Source organism: Hirundo rustica, chromosome 1 (genome assembly GCF_015227805.2).
Source record: "Hirundo rustica isolate bHirRus1 chromosome 1, bHirRus1.pri.v3, whole genome shotgun sequence".
In the NCBI taxonomy this organism is placed as follows: domain Eukaryota; kingdom Metazoa; phylum Chordata; class Aves; order Passeriformes; family Hirundinidae; genus Hirundo; species Hirundo rustica.
Genome location: NC_053450.1, coordinates 50278316 through 50303145, shown reverse-complemented (window position 1 = coordinate 50303145; position 24830 = coordinate 50278316). Strand labels below are relative to the sequence as shown.

The following is a 24830-nucleotide window of genomic DNA, read 5'->3' as shown; positions in this document are numbered from 1 at the left end:
AGCTGAGACTGAACTGTCAGATTGGCTTGTTCCTAGATCGGATGGTTCTCTCCTTTGGTAATTGTATTTTCATTTCATGATACCTTGAGGGGAGGGCCTGGATGACCACACCTGTGTATTTTATGTGCTGGAACAGGCCTTAAGTGGTTTGGATTTGGTTGATTTTAGGGGGGATTTTAAGTCTTACAAAATCAGGTATTTCAAAAGATATGTGTAGGTATAAGAAACAAGAGAATGAAGAGAATGTAGAGAATAAATGAGTTCTTATTTTATTCAAAGATGATATTTAAACAATATTTTTTGGTTACAGTCTTTGAATATAAAGTGAGCATAGACAAATGCAAATGACTGTACAATGACAAAAATGATATGTTGTGATTTAGAGGAGGGAAACAGCTTTCTGTTGTACATCTTTTTATTATGTTTATAAATATATTTGCATAGAATTAGAGCCTCATAACTTAAATTAAGTGTTCTTAAGGTCTGGTTAGCAGGCTAGTTAAGAAGCACAACAGAGTTTAAGAACAGTGGGAAATTATGAGGAGTTTCATTAGAATATGGTTATGTAAAGCTATGTATAGGCTAAAATTTAAATCTAAGTGGCGTGAAATGTGTACAATTTAGCGGAATGTTAGTGCTGAAATGATCACCTAATTATTGTGTGGTTACAGAGATACCCTGGCTGTAAATATCCAATCTATAAATGCAATCCATATTTAAAAGGGGTCATTAGAGGACACTTGTAATTATTAAAAATGTGGGCTAGTATGGTTAGTATTTATCTTTTTGATGTTTCTCATTCATAAATTTCCTTCTAAAGGACAAAGCTTTTCTGTACAGATTCGGATTTTTAAGTTAGTGGAAAGTAAATGTTATAGGGTCCCTTTCTTTCTTCGTCAGGAAGCTACAACAAGTAGCACACCTATTTCCCATCACGCTCTGATTAGTTTCACCCCAAAAGGAAACTTGTGCTCCACAGCATAAGGACTTTCTGTCGAAGCATTGAGAAAGCCCTTAAGTTTCAGATAGCAGATAAGTCAGTAACATTCCTGGTGACCATAAAGATGAAGTCTTTTGAAATGGATTACATAACTTGCTGCAAGTGCAGAGATGGCTTGGCATACATGTTTAATGGTTTCACCTGTGGTGATGCTTGAGGGCAACCTCCACGCAGTAATGCTGAACTCTAATTAGTGTAGACAAGATCACAGCACTGGATTTCAAGGGAATGCAAGATAACCTGCAGACAAATTGCCACTGAAGTAACATGACAGGTCTTGACAGTATGTTCAAATCATCTACAAAAAAAAAAATCAAACATCCATAACTCCAACATTTTCTAATATATTGACTATCAAAACATTTTGTGCCCAATAGGTATCTATACTTCTGGATAAGTATAGAAGTGGCACTGTAGCTGGAGGGTTTATGGTAATTCTCTAAGCAGCAAAGTGTCTCTGCAAAGGAGAGATAAACAGCTAGTAATCCTCATAATTCCCCACTGATAGCCTATCCATCTCTGCTATAAATTAGAAAGCCCAGAGATTAGGAAGGCTAGGCAGGGTGTAGCTCACAGCATTAATCACAGTATTAGGACAGCAGTGTGCTTGATTTCTGTGTCCAAAGCACTGGTATTTCTCTCTAGGTTTAAATTACATAATGTAGTTTGGAATACATATTGTTCAAGCTGCCTACTCAATGCAAAGATGGTTTTCCAGAAGACACTGTTAGGCACTTCTTAAAACTAAGGTATTGACTGAAGACTGGGGAACAGTGCAGTACTTATTTTCACTATAAGGTTTGTAGCTGAGATTTTGTAATCTCTTCAAGCTTCCAAATAGAAGTGTTGGGGTTTTTTTGTTTGTTTGTTTGTTTTGTTTTGTTTTGTTTTTTAATATGTGTTCAGCATTATTCAGATGAATTAGGGTCAGTTTTTCCTCATACCCCTTGGTTCTAGGAGGATATTTTGCAAATGCTTCTGATCTTTTGGAATCTGCATGTGGCCACATAGACAGTACTGGTAATGTCATTGCGTGTGTGCAAATTCCTATTTAAACAGAAAATATGAATGGGCACCTCTGAAAATTAGAGGTTGGATATTAGTTCTCACAATCACATGGCTGAACTAAATATAATTAATCTGAAATTTTCTTGATAACATTAATTGAGCTGGTAGTCAGATGGAGAATGAAGAACTGTGGCTTGGCCTCTATAATAGTGTGGCATGTATTCCAAATCCTATACAACCTTTGGTTGAAAATAGCAAAAAATGGGTATTTTAGTTGTCTGCTTTTTATTAGATGATACATCAGGTCATACATTTTATGTGTTCAGCTCTCCACTCCCTCATTTCAAAGTCCTTTTGACTATATTGACAACAATTGTAGTCTAGAAATGTAATTGATGCAAATATTATTATCACTTCAGCCTTTTGGGATGCCTAGTTCAATAAACTGTTGCTTGAGGGACCATTTTGAGAAACAGTAAGTCTTTTCCAAAATTGAAAATACATCAACAAACTTTTTATCCTTACATGTACAGTAGCAGTGTACAGGACTTTGGGGACTGTGAAAGTGATTCCATCATGTTTGATCTTGCTTTGGAGTGATGATAGGGTTTTTGGTTTTGCAGTCATGAGAAAGGCTAAATGGAAATCTCTAGAGAAAGGAACTTCCTAGCTACAATATGAAAAATGTCTGGTCAGCAAAGGGAGAAAAACACTAATAAATTTTCATAGAGGAAAAAAAAAAATTAATCTCTCTGAAAGGGATAGAATTTTGTGGAAAAAGGAAGATTTTGCTTCAAGTGTTGGAGATACTGTGAAAGGATATGAATTGACATAAGACTGATAAAATCTAATAGGCTACAGGAACAGATGTTGGCAAAAGAAGTACCATTTTATCATCAGCATACAGTAATTTAGACTCAGCAGATTCCATACCAAAGTTGAAGATTCATGTAATTGCAAATAAGTATCTGCAAGATGACAGCATAGCAGAAGACAGTCTCAGAGATAGGTTCTTGAAAAAACATCAAACCAAACAGTTACAGAAAATATATCCTATAGGGTAAATATAAAGTTCACAATAGAGTACTGTGGAAGACAAAGTAAAACATCGACCCACAAATCTTCCAGCAGAAGGTAGGACATGCATGTAAGACATCAGTTGCAAGAAGTTTTGTAAGACAGATCCAAAAGGAAATGTTAGCACTGGCTGACAGCAAAGGAATACATCTTCAACAGCAGAAAGTCTCTATTCCTTTATGAAGCTAATTTCTGAAATATATTCACAGAACTCTGAATGTCAGCATTTTAATTATAGTGGTCTGATCTACCCTTCCCACCACAGAGATGTTTCAGAAGAGGAATGGAGATTTTCAGGCATATTTTAAAATAATATTAATGGAATCTTCTACAGTTTATCAGCCAGCACGGTTTGTGTGTCTGGACTACAACCAGCAGTTTCTGGTGGGGAGGTGAATAGGTGCTCTTGCATTTGTAGTCGTTGTTCAGTCTAAACATATAAGAAACTCAACCAAAGGTTGGTGTTGAGATTTTGAGCTGTTTGAAAAACTGGCAGAAGCTGTTAGGTAACAATCAAAATTCTGTAAATACTTTTAGAAAGGGATGTGCTTCAATTTTAATTATTTTCTATCACACCTAGGAGAAAATTGTGTGCCTGATGGAGGAGTGAGTAGAAGGGAAATTGTCATCCTCTTTACTTCTTTAGGGAAACTTAACAGGTGTGGGAATACCCTGGAGAGCTGTTAAGATCTGTTTTTCCCTCCAAAAGTACTTTTAGAAAAAAGAAAATAAGCCCAAGCAAGTAGCGTCACTAGTGGCCATTTCAATGCGGATAAATGAACATGGTATCTATACCATGGATCTGAGGCATGGGAATTATATCCCAGTTGTATTTTTATGTCTGTAACAATACTGGAGTGTGTATGAAAATTATTTTCAGTTACATTATATTCCAAATTGTTCAGCATTGCACAGTCAAAACAATGATTGTAGGAATTTGGGGGCACTATTTGGTAGTTTCAACCATTGAAAAGTCTAGTTTTCCCTGTTCATTCTGCATTTTCCCAAGCTCATCATAAGATAAAGAAAGGGTACTATATCCTGCTCTTTATCTGTGCAGTTACGTTTCATTGACTGGACAGAACAGAGTGTCCTGAACAAGACAAGATCATTGGGAAAATGTTTTCTCATGTAGCTGTGAGGAGTATTATAATGATCAACAGAGGGCACAGTAAGCTTACAGAAGCAAGAGTATGGTGTCACATATGTTTTCAGACCTTGTTTTACTAACCTCTCTGAAATTATTTTGGAGACTTCAAATAATTTATTAGTCTTGGTAACCTCCATGCTTGCTTTTGATTTATTTCTGATCCCTAAATTTGGGGCACCTTATTGCAGCCTAGCAGTGATGCATATATGCATTACTTTTTTGTTCATGACAGCTCACTTTCAAACTATAGGTGCCTGCTTGAGGCACTAGTTGGCAAAGATTCAGGAATCTTTGTCTTCCTATTGTCTATCAAAAAATAAACTCCCTCTTCCCCCCCCCGCCTCCCACCACACCAGGCTAGAGAGTAGAATTGGAGGCACAAAAGATGAAGACCATGGGTTGAGATAAGAACAATTTACTGGAAACAGGAATGAGATAAAAAACAGTAACAACAACAATCTAATAACAGTATTAGTATAAGAAAAAAAGACAATTCCCTTGTGACTGCTCATACCCATCCATGGAAACCCTCCAAAATACCTGACCACTCCCTCCTCAGTGCCGTGCCATCCCTTCCTCTATCCCTGGAAAATGGCATGCAGAATGGTGTTGCAGAATAACCTCCAAATCCTAGCCATGTTCCCTCCTACTGCAAAAATTAACCCTGTCCTGGCCGGACCCAGGACAGAGTAGAAATGAAAATACAAATTTTTCATAAATTTTAAATATGATAAAGGCTGTGTGACTTTAAATTTAACTAACCCTTTGAAAACAGAAACTTGACATTTACAACAATCTGGAATACTATGCCAGGTACTTATCTAGATTATTGGAATGAAATCTTCAGTGCAGTCTGGCTGAAGAACTTCACTGTAACATAGCTACCATCAAGAGGGAAGAAGAAGTCTGACCAGGTAGTAGTTGTATAAATAAATTGAGCGTGTCAAAATCTGCAAACATTCTTTTATGCACATTGACAAAGGTTATGTTACTTCTACAGGGATATGATAGCAAAACACCTGTGAAGAGGAATTATGTGTATTCCAGGGGGAAACAGCACTAAATCTGATGTTTAAAGTCATTAAAAGAGTGAAAATTCCTCTCTAATCAATGTGCTTACTGAATGCTTGCTATGGCTCTGTACCATACAGTTTTCCAAGAGAACCCAGCCCAACAGTATAGGTCACATCTGGCTCTTCATTCACATTAGATATTAATGCTAATTTTAAAAGTGTTTCCACTAACACTGTAGATATTGTTCAGATTAACCACTGGAGCTCTAAAACTTCTCTGTGCTGAGCCACTCACTTCGCTGTTGTGTTCTATCTGAAAGTTCTCATGTTGGGCATGTGAAGAGATCCTACTGTGACTGGATAATTTCTGTGCATGATTTTGGGACTCGCTCTCAGAAGAGGTGTATCTTCTAAGTACTGTCAGGTGCTTTATTAGCAGAATCCTTTTCAGAAGGCAACATTGTTGTTCTTCATGAAGTTTGTTAGTTTTTCTCATCCTCTCCCAGTCTGTTTTCAGCATGTTTGTTTTTCCCACCACTTTCTTAAGCGGTTATAATTCCTGTGACTCCCTTGAGCCTCACCCTGCTGAAAACCTACTTTATGTTGACTTCATTTTGCTTACTATCCTGAAAACAAAAACGTATTTTTGTCAGGTATCCCATAACCCTTCTTGAAGGACAGAGTGACTCAGTCTTGCATAAGGGAAGCCAGCACACCCAGTTTACAATTTGGACAACTAAGAAGTCCACCCAATTCAACCCTCCATACCCAGTATATGGAAAACCAGGAAAATTGAGGTGTATATACACACTGTATCGCTTGTCCAGAGTGGGAAACCAATGATTTTCATTGAAATGATAAGTCTCTTCATTAAATTCCTGACAGCTGTTTCCCATCCTGAATTTTACATGATAAAATATTTTTTTTCAGATTTTGGAAAACTTCTTGTAGTTGAAAGTATTCAAATGCAGAGAAAAGAAGAAAAAAAAAAAAAAAGGAAATAAGCATTTGAATGATACTTGGTAGTATATTTATTTAATTTGAGGAATGTTTGCTATTGCACACCTTAAGACTGGTTTTGCCTGAGATTCATTCATTGTGGCATTATGAGATTGGGGCGGGGGGAATCTTTGTCTTTGCTTCCCTGAAAAGCATCATGTTCTTTTTACTTAAGACTTTCATTCAGAGGTGGGAAATTGATGCTGCTACATTGTCTCTTATTCTGTAGATGCTAAATTCCTTCCAAATAGACTATCTTTAAGTAGTAAACCTCAAGGTGCTAGGAAAAAAGCAGAATATACTACAGTGTGGTCTGAAATTTGGATGATGTAGAAGGGATGTTTTAGGTTATATATATTCTATTTTAGGCATGTGTATTTTGAGTTATTGAACTATTATTGTAGTTCAGCTCAGAAAGACTAATTTTTTCAATCTCTTAAGACTATGCAAGTGTCAGTTAGTGCTGAGTCCTTAGGCTGCAGTGCTGCTCAGGATTTCAGAATGGGTAGTTACTGGGGAAGTCGGAAATGTATGCATGTGAATCCAGAAACGGGATCTGCTTTTAGTTGCAAGGCTTGCTTTAGCCAGTGTCATAGGAGAGAGCATTGCACCTCAGGCAAGAAAATGTGACTGTTTAATGTTTGAGACAGATCTCATGCTTAAGCCCAGAAACTGAACTATAACCGTTGTTTGTTTTTATTTTATCAGGGAAAAAGCAATAATCCCAACTGGCAGTCCAAAAATAACCAGATTGGAGGGTGGAAGGAAAAAGAAGGAAAAGGGAAGACTAAAATGGAGAGGTAAATTGTTATTGTGTGGCCACAGTTCCCTTACAAGGTGGAGCAGGGAGGCAGCATTTTATCAGGAGTATGTGGGAATGCAGTGGTCTGTGGTGACTGCAGAGGAGGAGCAGAGACACCACTGCTACACCACGCCATTTGAAATGATTAATGAGGTTTGTGGGAGAGAAAGGGGAATATCTCCAGTTCTCAACTGGAGATTTAAATACTTTGTGGTCTGTTGTTTTATGAAGTTCCTTAAATACCTCCTGAATACTGGACTGTTTCTAGTAACTCACTGTAACATTATCTCTCCCCATTTCTATGAGGAGTCTATGGTGACTCCTGGTCTCACATAAATAGCTTTAATCTGGGTGGTTCAAGCATTGGTAAAGTCTGATTCTTTGCAATGGAAATGTGCAGGAGCAGATTCTTATTTGTGATTCCTTCTCCTTGATCATCAGATTAATAGGGGGTGTTGTGGATGGTGTGGGATTGTCGTATGTTTGGGCTATGCTATGTGGATATTTTGCATCTTCTTTGTATTCGTGGAAATGAAAAACCTCAGCCACAATGGAAGGAAAGTTATGAGTCCTGAGATGGATTCTCCCATTTTTCTGATTCAGAAGTGAGCTGTGACATGATAACATTTTGAGGACTGGAAATGTGATGGTGGGAAGGTAGAAAATATGAGACTCTAAAACCGCTCAACATCTATTGCTTTTTTTTTCTCATGAAAATAAATTTAAATGTTTCTTTTTGAACATCTTAAAAGTGCAGTATATTCTTCCTGGAAAGTACTGCTGCTAGATATTACGTAGGCTACCGTTTTTAATATTATATATAAATGCAATTATAATATTATATATAAATGCAATACATAAATATACATATATATAAATTCAATACAGAGGAATATTTTGCTAGTAATTAATATTATTTCTTCATATTACTTTATTTTTTATTGTACAGCTTTCATTTATATTACATGTTTGGACTCAAAGCCTTTCTTTTAAATTTTGCATTAGTAATTACAGAAAAAGTTGGTCGTTTTCTCTAATCATTTATCTCACCTATGGTTTAAAAGAATAGGTGGCAACATGTAAGTATATCCCTTCAAAGCTAAGTGGTCTGGAGAAGGCTGAAATAACCCAGGCTGCACTGAAAGATCCCAAATGTTTCATTGCAAAAGAAAATTCAAAGTCCTGTGTTTGGACTGGGATAGCCCCGCACAGCAGCACAGATCGTGCGGCCAGCTATCTAGCAAGCAGCTCGGTTGCTTCTGGAGGGTATCCCTGGTGGATGATGGGTTGTGGATAAATCTGCAGTGTGTCCTTCCATTGCACAGGCAGTCATGTCCCAGGCAGTGTTACCAAGCATAACCAGTAAATCCTTCCTTCTCCTCCTTGTGTGAGAGCACTTTAGGAGAGCTGCAACCAGTTTGGAGTCCTCCGCTAAAATAAATTCCCTGACGTGCTGAGTTGAGTCCAGCAGAAAGCTACCAAAGTGGTCATGGGGCTGGAGAACATCTGAGGTTATGCAGGGTGAGGCTGAGAGAACTGGGTTTGTCCAGCATGAAGAAGATACGGCTGGTGGGAGGTCTCATAGCTGTCTTCTATACCTGAGTATATAGAGGACATGGAGCCCGACCCTTCTCAGAGGTGAGAAAGGACCAGAAACCACAGACTAAGGCAAACACAGACAATTGTGACTGAAGACTAGGCATTTGGGGAAATGACCGGGATAAAGTCATCAGAACAAATGTACTGTGAGGCTGAGGATCTCCACCTGTGGAAGTATGCAGAACTTGGCTGGACTGGTTTTGAGTTGGGTGCTTGCACCAAATGACCTCTGGAGATTGCTGCCAGCTTAGGTGGTTTTGTGCATACTAGTGAAAAGCCAAGAGGGACATAAATGGGATTTTCAATGGCATTATGCAGCATGGGAGGCATCTCCTTAGCATCACATGCATGTTTGTGCATTGGAGTTTGTTGGGGCTTTTTGCTAAAACCCTTCTGGCTCTTACTTTCACCTTAACTGACTTGAGAACATTTCTGTAGTTTCTCATTTTAAGGTGTTTGATTGTTCTTATGTTTTTTGCAATCATAACAATTTATCCTCTTACTGATAATAACTCTAGCAACTGATAAAGACCTTGATGATCCAATGCCCCATTTCTTTCTAAGCTTTGATCAGTGAAGTAGATATAAGAATCAATTTCTGAATTATTATGGTTTGGATTTTGCCTGGATACTGTCTGTAAATAGTAGAGATGATTTACACTTATCTTTCTCTCAGTTTCTGCTTCAGGCTCTCAGCAAGCTCCAGCAGATATGAAATGGGTATGACGAGCTATAGCAATATTTAGAAGTCTCTGTTCAGAACTGTGGTTCTAGCAACTTGTTTCACATGTAGTAATTTTAAGTTCTGGTAAAGGTAAAAAGCTAGCAATCTTCCAAACAGGTGAGACAGTGCAATTTAGTCTCTGATGGCACTTCTTTGTAAGAAAAATGCAAAAAGTACATTTTGTGTGCTTTACTTTAAATCACATGCTAGCTTTAAACCCATTTTCTAGATGTTATTTACTCTCTGGAGGCTGCTTTCATGGACCTTCTTGAGAGCTGAAGTTACTCAGCAGTTCACCTGCTTTGAACCTAAGTAAATGGGCAGCTAACAAGAAAATCTCCCAAGCAAGGATTTCCACATACCAATGTGACTTACTTGACCCAGATTGTTTCTTTATTGCCACACGTCAGTCACCTGCATATGTGTTGTGCAGTGTATTTGGGCCTCCCCTTTCAGGAAGGTCACTTGGCATCTCTCCTGAGCTCAGCTGAAGGGAGTTTGTTCCTCCTGTAGAAGTCTCACAGTATCCCTCATTTCCTGGGAGCCTTTGGAGCATGGTGTGAGCTGCATGAGCTAATCTGGAAGGGGCAGCTCATCCGTTGCTGCATTGATGCAGGAGCTGTAGGGCCCTGCTGTGCCCCATCAGATCCAACTTTCTCTGTATGTGATTGGATAAGATGCCAAGAAAAATGTCACTGCTGAACCAGCTTATCCCGCTTGCAGCCTGTTCCCATGGAGGAGAGCAGTCTCTGGAAGGCAGGGCACCAGGCACAGTGCCCATGGACTGGGCTCAGCACAATGCTTGTATCCGTGTATGTTCGTGCTAAAAATGGAGCATCTTGGGACCATGAGTGCAGCTGTGTGCGTGCGTGGGCTGATGTGTACAGAAGACTCAGTCACTTCATGAATGGTGGCCTGGGTAGGCTTTTGGTTGAGCTGATGTAACTTTGTGATGCAGCCTGGTCAGACGCTCAGGGCAGCAGTCAGACACTGCACTCTTGCCACTTCACTGTTTAGTATTCTTTTCCATTGAGTAGAAATTGAAAGTGCTTGTGGTCCTGCTCCTACTCCCCCTGAAGTCTGGTCACCCCTAGTGGTGCTGGAGAAAGACAGCTTATTCCCACCATACTAGAAGAGTTTGGATTATGCCAATGAGAAAGAAAAAGAATTGAAAAAGTGAAGTGAAAGGGAATAAAATTATTTTTGTTTGATTTTGTAGTCATTACCTCCTCCCTTGTATAGGTTAGAATCACAAGTTTTACATAGCAATTTAAGCTAGTATTAAACTCATATATAATCAGTCCTTAAAGTCTGTTAGCTAGTTTTATATTCGGAGAAAAGCAGTGAATTGGCAGCTTCCTGAAATGCATATACTTCCTATGAACTACCCAGACTGCTCTAAAAGCATCGTGTCATCAGTTTGGCCAGCTGACAAGGCATATGGCAAACTCTTTCATGATGCCTGTTATCTGTAATGATAGCTGTTTGTGTAGCTGTGCTATTCACTCAGTGAGAGTAGAACAGGAGTGCAGCAATTGCTACTAAGTCGAACAAACTACAAAAGGACAAAAAAAAAAAAAAAAAAAAAAAAAAAAGAAGACCAACATTTTAGAAATGCAAGAAAAAGAAAAGCAGCAGTCACCCAAGGGAGTTTCTATAGCAGCAGTAATCTGAAACACCCAGGCACGTTGCCAAGAGCTCCAGTAGGTTGTTAATCAAAACTTCCAAATCTCCTGCCAATCCAAGGCTCTCTTAGCATCAGAAGGGGAAGCTGTCACATAATGATGTGATACTTCAGTTACATAAAGAAATTTCTGATTTTTTTTTTTGTGAGGAATGTTCTTGTCCTAAGCAGATTCTTTTTCTTTTTTCAGCCTTTAAGAGAATCCTTCCTATTGGAGTTTCAATTGAAGTAATGCATTTTTAAACATTATTACATTTAATTTTTAATAAGCATACAGGATACTTTTGGATTCCCTAGAGAATATATTCTTTTTATTGGTTTCAATTAGGTGTTCCAGTAGTAAAACGCAAATCTTATAATTCTTCCTCAGAATGGCAAAAGGTAGTAGTAAGAAGATTAAGCAAGTGTCTGTGCAAAGCAGACACTTTAATTGCAATGTAAAATTTAAGTAAACTCTGTAAAAGTGCTCCAGTTATCTCTTTAGTTACCAGTAATATATGGCTTTGCTTCAGGCACTGCATGAACTAAAAGATAGCATCAGGCACTTCCTGTTCATCTGGATAGTTGATTTCTTAATATTATCACGCAGTAGGCATTTTTTCAGCTGACGCTGACAAATCCTGTTATCTAGGAGGTGTTTCTATTGCGTAATCTGAGCAATGGTGAAGGCAGCAGTGATTTCAGTCTTTTCCATCTTAATTTTCTGGGTGATGGTTTTCTCAGTTTGCTTAGAGGGAGCGGAGAGCATGGCAGGACTTAAAAGGAAAGTGTGCATTTTGGCGTGGTTTTCCATTCCTGCTGCTTGCCTGGCAAGCCCTTGGTGAACCCACTGAGGATGCTGAAGTGTGGCAGGAGGGAGGGCAGGAAGCAGAGGCAGTAACCGCTGGCCATTCACACCAGGAGTGTTCCGTGGCACCGTGTTGTTCCCTCTGCCAGTGGTGGGGTCAGTGCTAATTTACACAGTCCGGCACGTTTCAAGGAGAAATTCACTGTTGAGGAACGTCTGCGAGTACACGGGGATGCCAGTGAGCTTGGAGAGCTGTGGTTTTAAGCTGTGTTTTTATAGGAGCTGTGCTGCCATAGAAACTGAGAGACTATACGTAAGCTTTGTCTTTCTATGTAAATAGCCATAAGTGCCTTTAGCCTGCCTAAATCTTGGGAGAGAGAGAGATTTATGGGGCTTAGGAGAGGAGAAGTTCCCTCCCCCATGACCCTATTTCCCAAAAATACCATATGTCAACAGGATTCTTTTAAGGGAGCTGTTAAGAATATTAATGAAATAGAGCATCCTGTGGTTTTTGTAGGATAACCCATGTCAGTTGATTTGGAGAAAAGCTTTCATCAGTATAGTTTTCAGCCTGTCAGAATGGAGTTGAGAAATTTGACATGGAAGTATAATTCTGAGTATTGCTTTATGAGTCTCAAATTTTGTCGTGTATCTGCTGTTTAGCGCCCTGATCTTCTGCTTTAGCACAATTCCAGCTATTGAGAGTAGAGTCATTAATGCCATAAAGATCCCTGTATGACATGATAAATCAGCCTGTTATGGGCCAGAAGGCATGCTCAATAGCCTTAGGCAAAATAATTGTAAGGTAATAAACCCAAGAAGATGGTATGTATAAGCTGAAATACTTTCAATCCAGTAGGAACACTCTTTAACTCAGTAGTAGTTTGGCTTTTGTTTTGTTTACTACACTTACACTGTAGCTATGTAAGAAGTACACCGTCTTTTCTTTAATCACTGAGTAGTTTAGAGTGCTGAAGGAGCCTGGATATCTTAATAGAGACACTGGAGGAATAAAACCCAGACTAACAACTTCAGATTTCTTTGGAAATGAAACTTTACCCAAGGATCGATAAAATAATTCCACTGTTTTGCCTATCCATCAATTCTCCTGAAAGGTCATCTGTGCTTCTGTCAGACATGAGGTGGCTGTCAATGCAGGTAGGTGCAGGATGGCATTGATCTAGTTAGGTGATGTGACAGCTTTGAACATCATGAGTTTCAGTGCCAGCTGGAGACCCCAGGTAAATACTCAGAAGAGTGACTGCTCTTGAAAAGCTTGTGGCAGAGCATGTTTGGCTATGGATGGGTGTAGTGCTCTTAGTAATTGCAAACAAGATTAATTTCCCCGTTTGATTTGGACATTTTAAGCTGTCTGAAAACTGTGTATCTAGTTTGAGCTATGTCTGGGTGTCTTTTCCTGCCACTGGAAAAGTGATGATAGATCTTGTCTTAATGTGGCTAGATGAAATTACATTTATTGAATATCCCACTTGGATTGCTACTGAACTGAGTGTGATTTTATGTGCTTCAGGCCATCATAGCCCCCCCCCACCCCCGACAGGTGGAATGCACCTTCTTGTATTGCACTCTTGCTTCAATGAAGATGATCGAAAGATCAGTTTTTAAAAAGAAAACAGTATACTTGGATTGCAATTCAGTGTTCAGGACAGACCACAAATTGGAATTTTATACCCAAATCCATCAGTCATATGTGTAAGAGGCAGTCTAAATCATGCTTGTGATACTGGCAGTCTACTTGTAGAGCCATAAATTATTGATCTGCTTCCTGCAGATAGTTTGCCCTTTCTGACTTAGACTAAAATTATTTACTGCCTTGGTTTTTTTACAAATGCTTGTGTCACTCAGGCCTTGTTAAAAATAATAGAGACAAAGATTTCTTGAAGAGGTTTGAAAGATAGAAACTTTGTAAAAGAGTTCAGTTTCCTGCATGATACTGGTTTGATCAGTTTATACAGTCTTCGTTTCCACTTCTCTGTGGAAACATAAAAAAATAACTTGTACAGAAATCGGAAGTTTTTTGGATCCTTTTCACTGATTTTTCCTAGAAATCCAGTTATAAAATGATCAAGAAGCTGTTCTAAAATCTTATCCCTGAAAAAGGACTCTTCACTTTGCAGCAATGGGTTTAATGACAAAGGTGCTTCATAAAAAAACCTGTTTTAATAAAATGCAGTAACCCCTGTGAACTTCAAGTGTGCCTTAAATTCCTGCACTATTTTTTTTTAATTTACTTTTAATCTGGCAGAAACTGATGGTTTGATTTTCAATTTTAAAAAGCTGTTCATTTTATGAGATGTGTAATGAGTTACAGATGTAAATTTGATCTAGGAAATGTACAAGAATTTTCTACTGCAATTGGTCCCCTGGCATTGTGCCCCAGAATGGAGATAAACAAGTACATATAGGCTGAATGAAAAAATGTCCCTTGGTTATCTAACGGGGTGTGGTTTTAATGTCACGATTATTGCAGACCCTTGAAAGGGCACTCTTACACACATTGGGCCACTTTGAGAAGGGAATGTGAGAAGGACTGACACGTCACTAGGAATCAGCCGTTTCTCTCACAGGTGTTTACAGCTCTTCCCTGAGGATAGCAGAAACAAGAGTATCACCATAATCCTTGGCTATGGGAAAACTGACTTTTGTTCTGAGACCCACAAAACATACCATTGTGTTGCACATTTCAGCTGGACTTCTATTCCCATAATTTTTACTAACAACAAAATGAGCCTCTTCTCAGAATTGTGTTTAATACACTATTTCTATTTTTCACATTCAGCCCACATGGTGTTATGCCTGAATAAAAGCAGATTGGCTTCCTTTTTTATTCAGACACTCTGGCTAACCCTCATATACATAAAAGAACTGCATCAAAGTTACCACCCACTGAACATACACTTTTTTTTTTTTCATGGATTGGGTCCAATCCCTTTTTAAAGAAGCTGTTAAAGGGATTGGGTAGCTTCTTTGCATGTTACGCAGATTCTTCCCACTTCATGGATTCAGCAACAGCTATTGTTGGGACCTAAAGAAGCCATTTTCCTACCAATTCAAGTGAAATATTAGTCCTGCTCCATAATAAGCTTAGTGAGTATTTACTGGATACTGAGGTAGTAAAGAACCACTAGAGATCTTGAGTGGAATATAAATAGATTACCTTTTACAGGGTCTCAATGAGAGGAAGCTGAGAAATATGTCAGCTGTTTAATTATTAACATTCAGTATAAATCAATAGCAAAATAGGCTTTGATGGTGATCTTCAAAAGGGTTTTAATCATTACTTCCTTCACACACAGAAAGTAAGTCTGAGCACTGGGGGTTTAGCCTGTGTATCTCTTAACTGTACTGGAAGGCTACCACTGTGGTGTTGCAGTGACTTTAATAGCAATAATCAAGATAGCAGCATGATTTAAACATATTGGCATTTGGGACTATTGCTACCACAGGCATACCTGGTAATTCTTGAAGTACAAAGGACAGACTAAAGTCAACAAAATTCACTTAAATCCCATTGAAGTTAATTAAGTTTTGTGATAGGACTGTAGATTTTGGGCCCATGTGATGCACGTGCATGGCAGAGTGGAATCAAAAGGTCTATGATTTTCCTTTAGTGTGGTGTCCCTGCCACCTGACAGGATACTGATGAGCACACTGGGTCCTGGGGAAAAGGACAGCTGTGGAGCCCAATTTCTTCACGAGCCCACTTTCACAGTTTGAATTTGTACACTTCATTTTGCATTTTATTTGATAATACAGAAAGATACGGTATGTAAGCCCCTGGGGACTGTGTTCCCTAGTCTACATAGAAAAGTTACTTTAAGTGAGGTTGGGAGGAGGTGTGGGATGCAAAGCAGGGTGGGGCAGGGGTAGAACAGTTTAATGCAGGTGCAAGTGACTTAGAGAGAAAAGAATAATTTTACAGTAGAAAGTACAGAGCTGCTAAATGTTCTAAGTCTTCAAGTCTTGCTGTAAAGTGTTTGAGAGCCACAGCTTCCTGATGGATTCCCTATAGCTATCCAAAATAGGATCTTCCGCTATTCCTGCAGAAAGTCCCCACTCCCTCATTCCATATTTCTGCTTTTTCAACTAAATTCATGTCCTCCCACCTTCCGGCTGCTCTAACTCTGTCTTGCTTGCCCTGCTTCTCATCCCTAATGTACAAACTGTACTCATACCGAGTTGCGAATGCTCCAGAACTGCCTCCGCCTCTAAACGCTTCTCTTACAACCTGTACGTGTCCTTGCACACTCCTTCACCTCAACATCCCTTATCTGCAAGATCTTGGAAGCTTGGAAGATGAACCTAGGGCTGCAGCTGCATCTATGCTTCCAATATACTCAGCTTCTCTGCAGTCATAGCTAGTCTCTGATCTCTTGTGTGCTGCCAAGGTGCTCGGCCATGCAGGCTCCCAGGATGGAGGGAAGCTGCACTGCTTGTGCTGTGACCTGGCTGTCAGAAGAGCTCTGGTAGAAAGGCACTCTGTGTGGGCTGAGCTCCAGCTCTGTGCTCCTCCCTTTGTCACCTTACCCTGCAGGAGCATCCTACAGTCAGGTGGTAGGCTGCCATGGGAATTCTGCTTTGTATATGGAGGCTTTTGTGGAAAAAAGTGAGGCAGAGAACAGCTGGGGAGAGTAGGAGCTGATGTCTGTGAACTGCATTGGCTAGTCCAAATGCAGCTGGATTGGATGACTGGATTTCATGTCCAGTCACTGGGTGACTGGATTTCCTTTCAGTGTCACCCAGTGACTTGAGGGTGGCCTCACTGCTGAAGTCATTAGGCCATCTGGGTTGTCCCATGGGTCATGTCAAAACATTTATCACTCACTATGTTTTCTGATTTCTTGGGGGCAGGTTTTGTGGGTTTTGTTTTTTTGTTTTTTGGTGGGGTTTTTTGGTTTTTTTGTTAGTTTGTTTGTTTTGTTTTGTTTTGGAGTTTTTTGTGGTTTTTTGTGGGGTTTTTTTGGGTTTTTTTGTTTGTTTGTTTTTTGTTTGTTTGTTTTTTGTTTGTTTGTTTGTTTTTTTGTTTTGTTTTGTTTGTTTTTGTTGGTTTTTTTTTTAATGATGAAGCCTAAACTGAACCGGTATATGTGACTTTTCATACAGTCAATTTCACTACCTTTGCAATTTTGACAGATACTATTTAAGCTATAGCTTATGTTACTTTTTTAACCATACTTTGAACCGTGTGCTTCATACCACAAGTGAAATTTGCTCAGCAAGTGTGCTTCACTTTAGTTGTTTTCTGGTATACTGATACTGGTTGTAGGAAAAGGTTTTTTTCTTCTTGTTAGCAAACTTCTAACAGCCACACTAAAAATGTCACATTGCATTATTTTATTCCTTCCTTTACCTCCCTCATCACATCCTTTTGCAGTGCCTCCTTCAATTAAACAGATAAGTAGACCTTTTCCACTGCTCACGCCAACATATATTGCATGGTGTGGGGTTAATAGTTCACACTTGCTGCTGCTTTTCTGCCTATTGCCAAGTCAATATAAGCTTGTTCAGACTCTGTTCAGTCCCTGTAGCTTCAGAATTTGAGCTCTATGTGCCTGCCTCTTGGATGAGCGAAGTGCTTCTGCCAGGATGACAAAATTTCAGACACTGAGCCATCCAGATCATCTTACCATAATCTCACAATAATAAATCTTTGAGAGAAACATTCTCTTCTAGAAGTCCTGCTAATGTACACTGTGTTCGCTGAGGAAAATGGCTTAGAGCTATGAATCATTTCATTAGAGCTGTATAATTTTTCCACAAGGGAGATTCAGAGAATTATTGATCCAGAATACCATCAAATGAAATCAAGTCCCTTTATTTTTCTTATCATTATCTTAAATTTCACTGTTCAAAAATATATTTTTCAGTAATTCCATTCTTAAAGTTATGCTAGAAAGAAATTTATCCTTTCAATTTCCTGCCCTTTGGCTTTTCCTTTCAGGTATTTTTTATTACAAATAATGTCATATTTTAGTTCAACTTATTTATAGGATATTATTATGCTGATAGTTACACAGTGTTTTTTCAATCCCACAGTGGGTCGGTAGAATGACAAAGCTCAGTAGCAAGTCATCTGGGAAGACATGTTACTTGTAACCCTCCAAATTAATGAAACAAATCCACAGGTAATTTTGCTTTTGAAGTTGTTTTTCCTAAATCATACTTTGGAGAAAAGTAGCGTAGTGACTTGCTGCACAGGTAGTTTTTCATTTTGTATCATTTGATCAGGAAGCTCATTTTGCTGAAAGGCTTCATAAATACTATCCAATGCATTAATTAGCTGAATCAGTGAAAGCTGGTAAAGTTCCATCTGCAAAGGATTGGCATAACAATTATATTACCCCAAGTATAGCCAAGCAGATCCTGAACCGTGTAATACAAATGACCAAGACCAGTTCATGGAATGGTAAAAGTTCTTGGTTTTCAATAAAAGATTGGTAATGGAACAGTAATTCAGAACTTAAGATTATGGCATTTAAATTAACCATCACATTTATGGAAAAGAACCATTTTTAAATCCTCAAATACTTAAGAATCTGTGACTCAGTCAATTGCTATCTGAATCATTTTGTATCCTGAAACAGTAAAACTTTAGGAAAATTGTGCAATTTTAGAAGAAAAATGCAAGCAAAAATCTTAAAGTAAGTTCTTCTCAGTGGAATGTACACTTTGTGCCCTGCTACAAAAACTTTTTCTTTAAGTAAGGAAAGTTTTTGCTTTGAGGATGCCCTGTTTCTTTTTTTCAGCAGATCTGTAAAATTACTTTCATGAGTTACATCTTCAGAGGTGTTTTCTGATATTCAGGGCACCATATTGTTTAGTGAACATGTTTTTATTCTGGTCAAATTAGTAATTTTTTGCCTGATTTTTTTTGTTCTTCTCTTTGTCCATTCCAACTCTATTTCTGGAGTCTGTAGGAGTGTGAAAAAGGTGTCATTTTCCTTGGCAATCACCAGCATTGCACTGGCATTATTAAATTTCTATCAGTTTTTGTGACTGAAGTTCTGGCATACTGCTATGGCTATTAAAATAGGATTGATTAATACGCTTTTCATTTTCGTATACTTGTGAACAGACTTACCTCCTAGCCCAGACCTTTATTTGTCCTTTTTATAGCTGATGCTAAACTAGTTACAGCTTGATTAATCCAGTAGTTGTGTTCAAATCAGAAAACAGAAAATAAAATTGGGTATTTTATTTAACTTGAGCTGAAGGCTAAGAATTTTGTCAGAGCTACTTGCTTAGGGTGTCTCTATAGGCATCAGTGAGAAAAGGACAGTCACAACGTATAGTATGTTTCTTCCCATTTAAGATACTTGCACAATTTAGAGGGTACAGAGATTGCTGTTTCTCTCCATTTTCTGCTGAGTGAAGCTTAGACTGAATGCTAGCCTCCAAGGTTTCTGATACCAATACAAGCTGTATTTCCACATTTCTTTCGAGTGTGCAAGACTGAATTGTAGAATATCATGGGCTTCATCGACTGACCAAGAGTTGCATATGTTGTTGCTTCTGGAGATGAAGTAACGCAGATACATTGAGAACAATTGATTAACAGGTTCAGTTTCAGAAGCAGCTTCATAAAGGCCTTGCCCCATAAGTCTACTCTTGTAAATAGTATCCACCTGGAGCCTTTTCCCACCTTTTAGTTAAATGTCATTCCCTGTAGTAACACTGGCTGCAGTTTTTATGGTTTTCTCTGAAATGCCTAGTACATTTTTTTTAGTACTGAGAACTATTAATAGCAGGTGTTGGAGGTAGGAGAGTAGGGCTATCAGCACTGGCAGGTGGTCAAAGATGTTCTTTCATTCTGTGCTGTGGAAACAAATGATTTCTGTCCCCTTGGTTGTAGCAGGGTTGTCTCTCTCTGCCGCCAAATAAAACGTTCATGGCTCCACTCGCACATGGTTGACACATTTGCTTTAGGCAGGTGCTTTGTCCTTTTGTAATTGTTAGGTCTTGGGATGCTTAAAACATTGCCTGTAGAACCCATTTCACCTACTGGCACCTAAATTTAGGCTTCCCAGTTGTGAATATACAAGTCTGTGCTTAGAAAACTGATATCATTTGCCTGTCCAAAAGAGCTGCACAAAGGCATGTCTAAATTCATGAGCAGGGAACTGGTATTTGCTATGCTGCGAGGAAGCTTTTGTCTTATTTTTGCTGGTCAGATGCACAGGAGGCTAAGCAGGCTGAGAATGTTAATTGTATTTTAACATAGCTGGGACTATAATAAAAATTATCACTTCTTGCATGTTTTCTTCTTGCATTTAATTTTCTATGGACTTGAATGATTTAGTTTCATTTGCTATTTTTAAAATATTTGGAAATCCTTCTCTGGCTATCTCATGTATGTGGACATTCATATCTTTTTGTCCAGTAGTTAAACATTTGGGGTTTTTTGGGGGTTTTTTTGCAAAGTACATTTTAAACCTCTCATTTTGTCTTCTTTATTTGTATTTGTTGTAAGAATCATATTAGAATAATTTGCATCAGTACGTTTCTGTGTGCCCTCAATATCTGACATATGTGAACTATGGACTCTGTAAATAGCTCTGTAAATAAATACTTTCATAGTGTGCCCACTTAAAAGCAAAGTTTAATGCTGATTTTTTAAATTTTCTTTAAGATGCAGTAGATAGTACCACGTTTCTTAAAATTTTTGACCAAAACATTTAAATCTCTTTTTCTTTTAATACTTTATATAAATGTCTCGTTTAGGCATGGAGGCATGATGTGTTTTTCTGTGATCTGAATACATGGACTTCTTACATGTCCCTACATGGACATAATTGATAATGCACGAATACCAATTGACTTTCTGAATAAGAGGATCTTGGAAATGCTTTATCAACTTAATCCACCAAGGAAATAGGTACATAAATATATATATGATCACAAAAATTATGCACATTCACAGAGACATAATCCTCTATATCTACATATTTGCACACACGTGCAAATACAGAATTGCAGAAATTGTATGAAAATAGAAGAAAAAAATAGTTCCTAATCAGGAAAAAACACGTTTAAGATGACATTAGGAGCAGAGAGAGATCTTAAGTGCTAGGAATATATATGTCATATGTTTTCTACTAACTTAAAAAAAAATTGGGAACGAATACCACTAATTCCATGGTTTCAGAATGTATTGATAACCAGATATGCAATAAATATCTTTCACTCATTAAGTATTTGTTACTAGCATTTACAGAGCAGTTTTAGTAGTGACTGGTCCTATGTGTACTAGCCACTAGAGGGGGGATGAGACACATCTTTTGTCATGAAGCTTTGCAGATAGTTGGTGGCAGAAGTCTTGAAATTCTGCAAAATCGTCTTCATTTTTATCCTCTGTAGAATATGGTCTTATGATTAGCCAGTCATTTGAAGTCTTCTCATTTTGTGTACTCAGCATGTAATCCTCCTTTCAGATCCACAGAATCACAGAACAAGTTAGGTGGGGAAGGACCTTTGGTCATCTGCAAAGATAGCAGCGATTTCCAGTCTTAAGCAGGTAGGTCAGTGCTTTGTACAGGCAGGTTCTAAGGGTCTCCAAGAACAGAGATTCAACAGCCATTCTAAGCAAACCTGATCCAGAATTTGGCCACTAATGTCCATGGTTTATTTTGTTTCTCTGAAATTTAATTGAAATGTCCTTTGTCACAGCTTGCCTTGCAACCTTAGGTTGAGCACCACCGAGGAGACTCTCCGTCTCCTCTGCACCTTCCCTCTGATTAGTTGAATACTCTTGTAATATCTGTCCACCCACAGCCTTTTCCACCTGATACTGAGGAAACCAGTTCTGCAGAGTCGGCTGATATGTCATCTACTCCAGACCCTTAGTCACTGTGGTAGCTCTCTGCTGGACTTGACCTGGTATATCGGTGTATTTCTGGGAAGCCCAGAGCCACACTTATTTCTCAGAGAGTGGTTTTACAAGTGCCAAACAGAAAGAACCATTTTCCTGAACCTGCAGGCTATGCTTGTTCCTATAGCCCAGTAAGCAAATTTTCATATCTCTCTTCAATTCAGTATCTCTATTACTTTCTGTTTGATCCTTATTCTTCTCCAAGTCTTTGAGCCCATCCTGGCTTCCACTCCTGGCTTTTTTCATGTTTCACTTCTCTACCTTACATCCTCTCTGCCTGTGTCCATATTCCTCTCCCCACTATCTTCCTGCGCTCTTTTCCATATCAAGCGAAGAACATCCATCATTGTATATAAATGTTTCACATACACTGGAGATCTTAGATGTCAACAAGGAGTAAGAGGCATTTCAAACATATGAAAAATAGTCATTCAAAGTTCTTGCATACTAACACATTTTTTCTTGAAAATAAAGGCTTCCATTGACTGCCCTTGGTGGTAGTTGCAAGCACACTGCTGTTGGAAATGGAGATGGAGTACAACTGCAGAGATTGGATTTTAACATATTTTGCATGAAACTGCTTACTGGTTTTCCAGCTCTTGATTCTCTGTTCTCAATGCGATGCATAGTGTGCTGTCAGACAAATGGGATTTATTCTTTCAAGTCATATATGGAATGGATTTATATGGATTTATAGGTTTATATATGGTTCATATGGAATAGAGCAAAAAGATTGCTGAAGTGAATGAAATGTTTCTGAGGCATTGAGATGCACGTAGTGTTATCACAGGATTTACTTTCATTTTTTTTCTCTACAGAATTCCACTTATTTTCATGGCCACAGGTGAAGTGACATTTTCCCTACTTTCCACACTCTGTAAGCAAGCAGAAAATATATTTCCAGGAAGAATGAGATCTGCTTAGGGCATAGCTTTAAGCAAATGGAAGACTTCTCTGAATAGCATGCATAAAGGCATGTGAAAATGCTGTTATTTGAACAAAATCTCTAAATATACTTGCAAAAATTATTAATACTACAAATTATCATTGTCACATTCCATTAGAGGATTTCAGTAATTCTGGCACAGTTTTAAGGATCTCAGATGAATCTTTTAATGTACCTCTCACCTCACAGACTGCAGCATCAAGTCCTGAGCCTGGCTCTTGGAGTAGAAACATTATGTAAATTTACCCCTATAGTTTCAAGAAGAGAGAAGGCAAGGAATACAGGCAACTGAAATTACCTATGTAAGTGGTTTAAAAATCCTTTCTAAAAGTGAAAATAAAATATGTGATTGCAGTGATGCAGCACAAAAGTAAATTTTGTCAAATAGAACCTAGTCACTGTAATGAGAAGGAGTCTAAGTGAACTGTATGAACCTGGGGTATGATCACTGTGGAAGTTCATGGAAGTTTACTCTGGATGTTAATGTAGGAGAGAAGTGAGAAAAAGAATGCTAAATTAAGAAAAAAAAAAAAAAAAAAAAAAAAAAAGTTACTAGACAGTCCACTTGATAGGCTAAGCCAGGAATTTCCTTCTTCCAATATCTGACAGGATTCAGAATTAAGTCATTTGTCTTTCCTTCTTATGTTTGAAATAAGAAGGAAATACGGAATAAGACAACAGGATTCTTCATGTATTTGTGAGGGTTCAAGAGTAGGTGTTGACCCTCATAAAACAGAGACTTTCTTTCAGTGGGTACAACGGCTGTATTAGTGCTGCAGTCTGCAACCCAGAGCTCTGGACACTGTTACAAAATAAAAAGTAGGTATACGAATGGAATTAAGTGGCATCTTTGTTCAGGTACATGAAATTTGACTATGTGGAGTATAAGGAAGAAAAAAAACTCTGCAGGTAACTCTGAGTAAATGTACTTTTCAGCAAAAATAGCTGTGAGAGCTAACTTACGTGATAACACAAGTCTGCTGCAAAACTGCCATATTGCTAGCACATTATCATTTGTAGTCATTATTCTTTCTACAGACATTCCTAAGTCAGAAGACACCAAGTTGAGTGGGTGGCTGACACACCCAGGGGATGGGATGCCATCCTTAGGGACATGGACAGGATCATGTGGGCCCAAGTGAACCTCGTGAGGTTCAGCAAGGCCAAGTGCAAGGTGCTGCACCTGGATCGGTGCAATCCCCAGTCTCAGTACAGGCTGGGGTATGAGAAGATGGAGAGCAGCTCTGCTGAGAAGGACTTGGGGTTGCTGGGGACTGGAATGGACACGAGCTGGCAATGAGTTCCTGGAGCCCAGAAAGCCAATGGTGTCCTGGGCTGCATCAGAAGTGTGACCAGCAGGTCAAAGGAGACCATTCTGCCTCCACTCTTGTGAGACCCCACCTGCAGTACTATGTCCAGCTCTGGGATCTGCAGCGAGAGAAGGGTGTGGACCTGCTGGAGCAAGTTTAGAAGAGGGACCCAGGGAAGGGCAGAGGGCTGGATCACCTCTCCTGTGAGGGCAGGCTGAGAGAGTTGGGGCTGTTCAGCCTGGAGAAGAAGAGGCTTCAGGAAGACCTTATAGCAGCCTTCCACTACCTAAAGGGACGCTACAAGAAAGATGGAGGCTACTCCTATTTAGTAGCACCTGTAGAAACAGGATAAGGGATAATGATTTTAACCTAGAAGAGGGTAGATTTAGACTAAATTTCAGGAAGTAGATTTTTACAGTGGCAATGATGAAACACTGGAACGAGTAGCCCAGAGAAGTGGTAGGTGTACCATCCCTGGAAATATTTAAGCTCAGGTTCGGTGGGGCTCTGGGCAACCAGATCTAGTTCAGGATCTCCCTGCTTGCTGCAGAGGGGTTGGACTAGATCACCTTTAGAGAATCCTTCCAACCCAAACTATTCTATCATTCTATGTTGCTGTTGTTATTATGAAGTAGGCATGAAGTTAACTCACGTCACCCATGTGAGCAGTCTGAGCTCTTCACCTGGGGCTATATTTACTTCTCAGTCCACCACATCAATTTGTACCGTGCAACCCACAAGCCCACCTAAAGTACAAGTCTGAGCTGTTAAGTTTTTGAGGGTTTTTTTTTATTTTTACATAAATAGATTTCTGTTGAAAAACTGATGGTTTCTTTACCCTT

At 38.8% G+C, this 24830-nt stretch overlaps 1 protein-coding gene across 5 annotated transcripts in view; it reads left to right on the top strand.

Annotated features, from left to right (window-relative positions):
• The window catches only part of DLGAP1 (DLG associated protein 1), a 407039-nt gene that overhangs the window by 97994 nt on the left and 284215 nt on the right, over window positions 1-24830 (top strand). For 2 of the 5 annotated variants that reach the window (XM_040081006.2, XM_040080976.2), the window contains exon 3: window positions 6956-7047. The exons of the other annotated variants lie outside the window; for them this stretch is intronic. The gene's annotated coding sequence lies outside the window, so the exon portion shown is untranslated. The remainder of the gene's footprint in view (window positions 1-6955; window positions 7048-24830) is intronic. 5 annotated transcript variants of the gene reach the window in all.